The sequence below is a fragment of the Oncorhynchus nerka genome, linkage group LG14 (assembly GCF_034236695.1).
Source record: "Oncorhynchus nerka isolate Pitt River linkage group LG14, Oner_Uvic_2.0, whole genome shotgun sequence".
NCBI lineage: Eukaryota > Metazoa > Chordata > Actinopteri > Salmoniformes > Salmonidae > Oncorhynchus > Oncorhynchus nerka.
The window spans coordinates 38,064,581-38,074,112 of NC_088409.1; the positions used below are offsets into that span (position 1 = coordinate 38,064,581).

The 9,532-nt window shown below is 41.8% G+C and overlaps 1 pseudogene; it reads left to right on the forward strand.

The window, feature by feature from the left end:
• Positions 1–412: 412 nt before the first annotated feature.
• LOC115140984 (tetratricopeptide repeat protein 24-like) lies at positions 413–9,111 on the forward strand (annotated as a pseudogene).
• Positions 9,112–9,532: the final 421 nt, after the last annotated feature.

Below are 9,532 nucleotides of genomic sequence, written 5' to 3' on the forward strand. Positions count from 1 at the left end.
TCTTTCCATCAGTTTCCTCATAATGCTATACTGTAGCCACCCCCTGGCGAAACCATCTGATAGCTACCCATTACACAAGGGCAGGAAAAATAAGAGTGACGGGGTGTAAAGAGCAAAGGCTGATGTCCTGAAGGTCCAGGTGGACATTGAGGAGCTCACAGCCTCTGGCCACATTGCACTAAAGCAAGGGGACTGTGAAGAAGCCCTCAGCCTCTTCAAAAAGGCCTTCAAAGCTTCCATAGAAGTGACATTACTTTGGCTACTTCCTTGTTGTCCATGTTGAGACATTTTGTCCTGCACCTCACCCATATAATATATGTCTTGCTAAAACTGTAAGAGGGAGAACTGAGCACATAATTTTATTGTTTGGAAAATGTCCAGGCAACAAAAACTTGTCTGGTTCCAAGTCCAAATGGATTACAGTATTTACACAATCTTTATTGTCCCCAAATAGTAATTGGTTTTCACAATGACATACATCTGACAACCCCCATATTTAGACATACTGTATGGAAGAAAGTCAAATATGCTGCATAATGTTCACTGGTACTTATGTTAGCTTTTATCATTTTTAAGTATTCTCTCTTACCATACTCTATCACCCACAGCTAAAGGAGACCAGGGTCCAGGTGGCATGTGCCTTTAACCTGGGAGCTGCCTACGTGGAGGCGGGTAAAGCCCTGAAGGGGCTGGACTTCCTCAAGCGGGCCCAGCCAGGAGAGAGGGGCGAGCGGATAGCAGACCTCCAGTTCAACCTGGCCGTAGCCCATGAGCCCCTGGGGAACCACAGCCAGGCAGCTGTTCACTGCCTCCAGGCAGCCCAGCTGTACCACTCCCAGGGGGACGGGGCCAGTGAGGGGGAGACCTGCATGAAAATGTCCCACTGTCACCTGCTCCTAAAGGTCAGTCAGCTCAAGGTGTATGTTTTTTATGGTTCAGCTCGAGAATCAAATTACCCTGCCAAAAATCTCCACCCCTAACCATTAGAGGAGAACTGTAAAACAGCAGTAAACTGTACTTATCTTCCTCACCTTAAGCCATTCCAAAATTTAGGTGGGATACTCTCCTAAAGAGATTTAACACCAATCCAATAGATTTCGAGAAAAGCCCAAGCTGTGCTTTTTTATAATGAGATATTACCACCAGGAGATTTGCCTTCATGCACATTAAGATTGTGCTGAGTCAGAATTTAGAAGCCCACCCATATCTTCTGCAAAGATAATAAGATACTTCCGCATGAGGCCTAGAATACTCAAGACTGAAAATTGAATGTTACGTAAGAACTATACCACAATAGGAAGAAAACAAGCTTCTCTGCTAAAATAAATGCTCAAGTACTCAAATCTTGAGTGAATTGCAAAAGTTGAATGATTGTTAAATAAAAAAAATGTTTTACAAACAAATGGAAATGTTTTATTTTTTATGGAAATAGTTTGTAATAGAAGGGTCCAGACACCTTTTAGAAACAAACAGCAAATCACTTCCTCATCCACGTTGTATAGTATGGGGGCCCTGAAAAACATGAACAAAGGCTCCAAAAACAACCAAAAATGTCATTTTAGAAACGGCAAAGCTCTCAGTATAGTGATGCAAGGCTTTCAATGTTGTACACATGAAATCGTGTCATTCCAAACTTTATCCGCAACATTATATTTCCTTTTGTGCGACTTGAGCGATACCTAAATTTAGTTGTAAAAATACAACTTCTCCTTTAATTGATTGTCAGTTGATTGATTCATATGAGCCATCTTCCTTCTAATGTATTAGGTGCTCAGAAATCATGCTTTGCAATTTGTTTAATCAATACAATTATAACACCAAGAAAAATCATGCCATGAACCTTTTCAGATCTTTAGTGAACCTGCCCACCTCCCTCATCTTTGCTGATCACCAGCTGCCACTGATGAAGGGCCAGTCTCTGTCATTATGGTCTGTTTTTTTATTCGGACACCCTCAGTTGGTGTCAGAGTCGAGCCACGATTAAATTATTTAGAGAACTGCCAGAGGCAGTGTGTGGGTGTTATCAATAAATTAGTATAATTTATAATAGGGATGTAACGATTCACCTACAGTTGAAGTCGGAAGTTTACATACACCTTAGCCAATTACATTTAAACTCAGTTTTTCACAATTCCTGACATTTAACCCAAGTAAGAATTCCCTGTCTTAGGTCAGTTAGGATCACCACTTTATTTTAAGAATGTGAAATGTCAGAATAATAGTAGAGAGAATTATTTATTTCAGCTTTTCTTTCTTTCTTTCATCACATTCCCAGTGGGTCAGAAGTTTACATACACTCAATTAGTATTTGGTAGCATTGCCTTTAAATTGTTTAACTTGGGTCAAATGTTTTGGGTAGCCTTCCACAAGCTTCCCACAATAAGTTGGGTGAATTTTGGCACATGCCTCCTGACAGAGCTGGTGTAACTGAGTTAGGTTTGTAGGCCTCCTTGCTCGCACATGCTTATTCAGTTCTGCCAACACATTTTCTATAGGATTGAGGTCAGGGCATTGTGATGGCCACTCCAATACCTTTACTTTGTTGTCCTTAAGCCATTTTGCCACAACTTTAGGAAGTATGCTTGGGGTCATTGTCCATTTGGAAGACCCATTTGCGACCAAGCTTTATCTTCCTGACTGATGTCTTGAGATGTTGCTTCAATAAAACCACACTATTTTCCTGCCTCATGAAGCCATCTATTTTGTGAAGTGCACCAGTCCCTCCTGCAGCAAAGCACTCCCACAACATGATGCTGCCACTCCCGTGCGTCACGGTTGGGATGTTGTTCTTCTACAAGCCTCCCCCTTTTTCCTCCAAATATAACGATGGTCATTATTGCCAAACAGTTCTATTTTTGTTTCATCAGACCAGAGGACATTTCTCCAAAAAGTACGATCTTTGTCCCCATGTGCAGTTGCAAACCGTAGTCTTGCTTTTTTTATGGCAGTTTAAGAGCAGTGGCTTCTTCCTTGCTGAGCGGCCTTTCAGGTTATGTCGATATAGGACATGTTTTACTGTGGATATAGATACTTTTGTACCTGTTATCTCCAGCATCTTGACACAGTCCTTTGCTGTTGTTCTGGGATTGATTTGAACTTTTCACACCAAAGTACGTTCATCTCTAGGAGACAGAATGTGTCTCCTTCCTGAGCGGTATGACGGCTGCATGGTCAAATAGTGTTTATACTTGCGTACTACTGTTTGTACAGATGAACGTGGTACCTTCAGGCGTTTGGAAATTGCTCCCAAGGATGAACCAGACTTGCGACGGTCTCAAAAAAATATTATTGGCTGATTTCTTTTGATTTTACCATGATGTCAAGCAAAGAGGCACTGAGTTTGAAGGTAGGCTTTGAAATACATCCAGGGGTACACCTCCAATTGACTCAAATGATGTAAATTAGCCTATCAGAAGCTTCTAAAGCCATGACATCATTTTCTGGAATTTTCCAAGCTGTTTAAAGGCAGTCAACTTAGTGTATGTCAACTTCTGACCCACTGGATCTGTGACACAGTGAATTATAAGTGAAATAATCTGTTTGTAAACAATTGTTGGAAAAAATACTTGTTTCATGCACAAACCGACTTGCCCAAAACTATAGTTTGTTAACAAGACATTTGTGGAGTGGTTGAAAAACGAGTTTTAATGACTCCAACCTAAGTATGTAAACTTCCGACTTCAACTGTATATGCATCAGTCCCCGGTTCAAATGTTTAAGATTTGAGTGCATCGGTCAGCAGGACCCCAAACCGATCCAAATGTAACATGCATATGTCCGAAAATCAATTCAAACCTTTACAAATCGCCTGTTTACAATTTTGATGTTGCTCAAATTACTTTCCTTCTGCCTTCCCGAAAATGTCTCTTATCTTTTGTGACATCTGTATCCTCTCCTTCAGTGTCAAACTTAGCATACAATTGTGTTGACAGTCATTGATCTACAAGTGATTTTGCATGCCGAACAACCCCAAGCACAATCAGTAGTCAAACTGCGACCACCTTCGCTCGCTGACCAACGCAAGGCATTCCTATTTCTGATCTGGCACATCTGCACTTCACCTTCAGCATTCAGATGTTTGAAAATGTCTTGTGCAATATTAGGCTTTATCACTTGAGTGACAACCAATGTAATTTGCTAGATTATGTTTATCAAATGCGCTGTTGAAAATTGTGTTTTACCGGAATAAACGTAGCCTTAGCTATCATGGGACACACTGCTCTCATCTGGCTATACATGCTCATCAGGGCTTACATTGGGTTTTATTTTGATTGTTCAGGTTCACCATCAGCAATAGTTTTGGTAGTTTTACTTGAAACAATGAGTATATACGGTCATTTTTAGATATACAAGGTAAAGCTGATCATTTCTTAATGAGGACAGCAATCACTTTTGCTACCTGCACTGCATGGTCGAAGCGGGAGAAGAAGAGGAGCTCACTCGAGTCCAAAAGGTCCAACTTCCGAAACCATTCCATTCTGAGACACGGGTGAAATCCAAAGTTGTGCTTTATATTTATTGGTCATGTCATAGCAAATTGTTTACTAATAAATATTGCTACATTACTAGCTAACACTTTTTTAATATGCAAAAATGACAACTGAATTAGTGGGTGAAAAGCAAGGTAGATACCCAGTTTCCCTTATGGCTCAGCCCAGGTGCCTACATACAACATAGACCTATACAGTACATCATACACACACACACACAGAGAGAAGTCAGCTCAGACAGATCCAGTTCAGAGAAGCCCAGCTCATAAGCTCCATCAGCAGCATATTTTAATTTAGAATGGAAAAGGAATGTGTTTATGCAACAAATGTTAGTGCATTGCATCGAACTAAATCGCATCGATTCGTTCCTCTAAACAAACCGAATCGCACAGATCGTTTTAAACTTATCGTTCCTGTATGGTATTGTAGCCCATGTATCAAATCATCTTGAAAGGTAAAGATGCACATCCCTAATTTTTAAGAGCTGCAGTGTCTGACTGACTCATTTGAGATGTGTAGCAGCCAGGTCTATATACTGACAGCTCACTGACTGTCCTACATAGAGCTGGTTTTGATTCAAGCTGTGTGTTTTCAGGACTGGACCCAGGCAGCTTAGAGCTTCCAGAGGGCTGGGGAGAGCTACGGGATGGCAGGCAAGCTGAACTCAGCCGCCACGGCCTCCAAATAGGCAGGGAGTCACATGCTCCAATCAGATGACTTCACCATGGATGATATCATCACCGTGCTCACTGATTGCCTCGAGCTGAGCAACAACATCAAAAACCCAGAGTTCCTCGGTAGGTAAACTGTCAGATTAACTGAATTGAGGAAAAAACAAATGAGTAACAGCGTTGTCAGTCAACAATTTGGTCACAGTTTTGTGACTTTATCCCTCAGCCTTTCAGGTAAGGTGTACAATGACCTGGGCCTGAGTTTCTCCCAGCTGAAGTTGTTCCAGGAGGCAGCCTGGTGCTATGAGCGGGCCCTGCCCCTGGTCAGCACCAGGCCCAAAAGGCTGGCCGTGGTCCTACCGAACCTGGGAGCTGTTCACAACACACTGAGCCAGTACCGGCAGGCCCTGGACTACCACCGATAGACAGCCAGCCTGCATGGTGAGCTTATTACATCACTTATGCTGGAGAGTATAGTTATACTGTATTTTCTGCAAAGTTCAGTGCTGTTATGTACTGCATGTAATAATGATTGCCATTTAGCATGCGCTATTCTCCAAATTACTCTGCGTGCATATTGTTTTTGTATGAGTGGTGCAAGCACTCTACCAACTGAGCCGCAGAGAATCATGTGTGTGTGAGGAACATGTTACCTGAGGCGTGTAGGATTAATTGTTTAGGCAGAGGGGCAGACCATTCTTCAAACATTTCATTATACCCTGATTAATCCTTTACAGTATCTGGGTGTGTCCAGTGCTCTCCATGCCTCTAATCTGTCTCTGTGAGCAGCTCTCACATTAGCAAGAGAGGTGTGTGTGTGTGTGTGTGTGTGTGTGTGTGTGTGTGTGTGTGTGTGTGTGTGTGTGCTCGCGCGCAGGGTTGTATGTGGCTGAGATTCCACTGAGGCAATCCCATAGGGACTTACAGAGTGCTTACCACAGCACCACTGAGTGACTCACACACTGGTATGTCTTGTGCGTATGTGCATGTAACGGTTCTAAGACATGTTTTCTTCGGCAGCCCACAAGCTGTTAGGGATATGAACGTAACATAGCTACTTATGCTTTTTTTTAAGTGAGTGAAAAAGTGATGACGCTGTCTGTCTGTCTGTCCCGTCCCGACTGACCACCCCTGGAAAACCCCAGGTAGGTACTGTCTGGTCACCACACTCCTGACCATCATACTCAGTTGCAGGAAAACAAACAGATGTATTTATCTATCAGCCAGTATCTAGTTAATATACCAACACTATAACCAGATAATATACAGTTGCTTTGCAAAAGTATTCACCCCCCTTGGCATTTTTCCTATTTTGTTGCCTTACAACCTGGAATAAAAATAGATTTTTGGGAGTTTTTATCATTTGATTTACCCAACATGCCTACCACTTTGAAGATGCTAAATATTTTTTATTGTGAAACAAACAAGAAATAAGACAAAAAACAGAACTTGAGCGTGCATAACTATTCATCCCCCCCAAAGTCAATATTTTGTAGAGCCACCTTTTGCAGCAATTACAGCTGCAAGTCTCTTGGGGTATGTCTCTATAAGCTTGGCACATCTAGTCACTGGGATTTTTGCCCATTCTTCAAGGCAAAACTCCTCCAGCTCCTTCAAGTTGGATGGGTTCCGCTGGTGTACAGCAATCTTTAAGTCATACCACAGATGCTCAACTGGATTGAGGTCTGGACTTTGACTAGGCCATTCCAATACATTTAAATGTTTCCCCTTAAACCACTCGAGTGTTGCTTTAGCAGTATGCCTAGGGTCATTGTCCTGCTGGAAGGTGAACCTCTGTCCCAGTCTCAAATCTCTGGAAGACTGAAACAGATTTCCCTCAAGAAGTTCACTGTATTTAGCGCCATCCATCATTCCTTCAATTCTGACCAGTTTCCCAGTCCCTGCTGATGGAAAAACATCCCCATAGCATGATGCCACCACCATCATGCTTTACTGTGGGGATGGTGTTCTCGGGGTGATGAGAGGTGTTGAGTTTGCGCCAGACATAGCAGTTTTGTTGATGGCCAAAAAGCTCAATTTTAGTCTCATCTGACCAGAGTACCTTCTTCCATATGTTTGGGGAGTCTCCCACATGCCTTTTGGCAAACACCAAACATGTTTGCTTATTTCTTTCTTTAAGTAATGGCTTTTTTCTGGCCACTCTTCCGTAAAGCCCAGCTCTGTGGAGTGTACGGCTTAAAGTGTTCCTATGGAGAGATACTCCAATCTCCACTGTGGAGCTTTGCAGCTCCTTCAGGGTTATATTTGGTCTCTTTGTTGCCTCTCTGATTAATGCCCTCCTTGCATGGTCTATGAGTTTGTTGTGGTGCCATATTCTTTCCAGTTTTTAATAATGGATTTAATGGTGCTCTGTGGGATGTTCAAAGTTTCTGATACTTTTTTGTAACCCAACCCTGATCTGTACTTCTCCACAACTTTGTCCCTGACCTGTTTGGAGAGCTTCTTGGTCTTCATAGTTCCGCTTACTTTGTGGTGTCCCTTGCTTAATGGTGTTGCAGACTCTGGGGCCTTTCAGAACAGGTGTGTGTATATATACTGAGATCATGTGACACTTAGATTGCACACAGGTGGACTTTATTTAAATAATTGTGTGACTTCTGAAGGTAATTGGTTGCACCAGATCGTATTTAGGGGCTACATAGGAAAGGGGTTTGAATACATATGCATGAAACACTTTTACGTTTTTTAAATTTAATGTTTTTTTTTTTTTTAACAAGTTATTTTTCACTTCACCAATTTGGACTATTTTGTGTATGTCAATTACATGAAATCCAAATAAAAATCAATTTAAATTACAGGTTATAATGCAACAAAATAGGAAAAACGCCAAGGGGGATGAATACTTTTGTAAGGCACTGTATCAACCAACTTCTGGTCTGTTGGTGGGAACTATAATTGTGTGTGTGTGTGTGTGTGTGTTGACTGAAAAATGTGTTTCCATTTCAAGCCACTTTCAATTATCTTGTAGAACTTGTAAGTGTATTCGTGTTTATACAGTTTCATCACCAGTGTACTGACTGGGCTGTTGTTCCCTAGTGAGTGGAGCTGGCTCTGCAGAGGTGTCTACCAGAGAGCAGGGGAAGGAGGAGGAAGCCCCGGGTTCAGATGGAGAACAGGCACACACAGTGACGATGGGAGAAGCATGTCACTCCCAGTCACCGGTGACAAGATCTCTCATTGAGAAGCCGGGGTATCTGACTGTGGTGCCAGGGGCAAACAGGCAAGGCATTTTACACACACACTGTCGTAGCAGAATTAGTTAGGTAACATTGATAAATAAGATGTTTTATCTACTTTCATAAATATGCTTATGTGGGAAAAGTCACGTGGGGCCCAGAGAGGGGAGAGGTCAGGATTGTCTTCATATGTGAGGGTATCTGTTAAACCATGTGAAGGGCTCCACAATGTCTGTACACCAGTCACTCCCTACTTTTCCCATTGGGGGGAGGAGTATGACAGTGTCTGGAACCATTGTATGTCCCCTCTGATGTCGAAACTTGTCTTTCATAGTATATGACCTAGAGGCTCACTCCTCTCAGGGAGCTTGTCCAGGGGTGGGTTGTATTTGAGATGGGAGTATCTAGAATTGACAATTGATATATGCCATTGGATGAGGTAATGTTTTGGTAATATGAAGTACCAAGAACGAGAAGTAGAACCACGTCTAAGAACGCAAACTGAACGATAATTTATAGCTAATGCGGTCTGGCTATGGGATACTCCTCTCTCAAGTAAAAGTCTTCCTTTGTGCAGTTTTCCTAAGACCTGTGGTTTGTCATTGTGAGTTGAGAGGGGTGGATCTTTGCTGTGAAAGATCTCAGTTGCCATTATGTTGACACTCAGAATTCATTTATAGACACTGAATTGATCTGAGAGTCAAAGGGCTATGGTGAAGCTCATATTATTAAAAGATGAAGTTTAAAATATAACTCTGACTTGTGTGTGGTTTGTAAACTCTCCTTTCAATTAGTAATACAGGAAATTACCATGACACACACACTGTAAACATCATCATGCATGCTCACACAGTGCACATTATCACTCATTTACTGTACACATTAGCACACATACATAGATGCACAATTATACACACATGTGCATACGCTCAATAACACCCATCCAGACAACTCATAAAGAAACCCAGAGTAATTTTACTTGTTGTGATTGACTTTGATTCTTTATTAGCACACTGGAAAATCAAACACTTTTTCATTTCGTGCCACCAGACTCCGGCCTCTTAAATTGTTTATTTTTGCAGAATGTCTTTAAGGTATAAACACCTATTGGGTTTTCTTAAATTACACTGAAGAAGATGAGCTCTGTGAGTGTCTGCTCTGCAGAGAATAATTT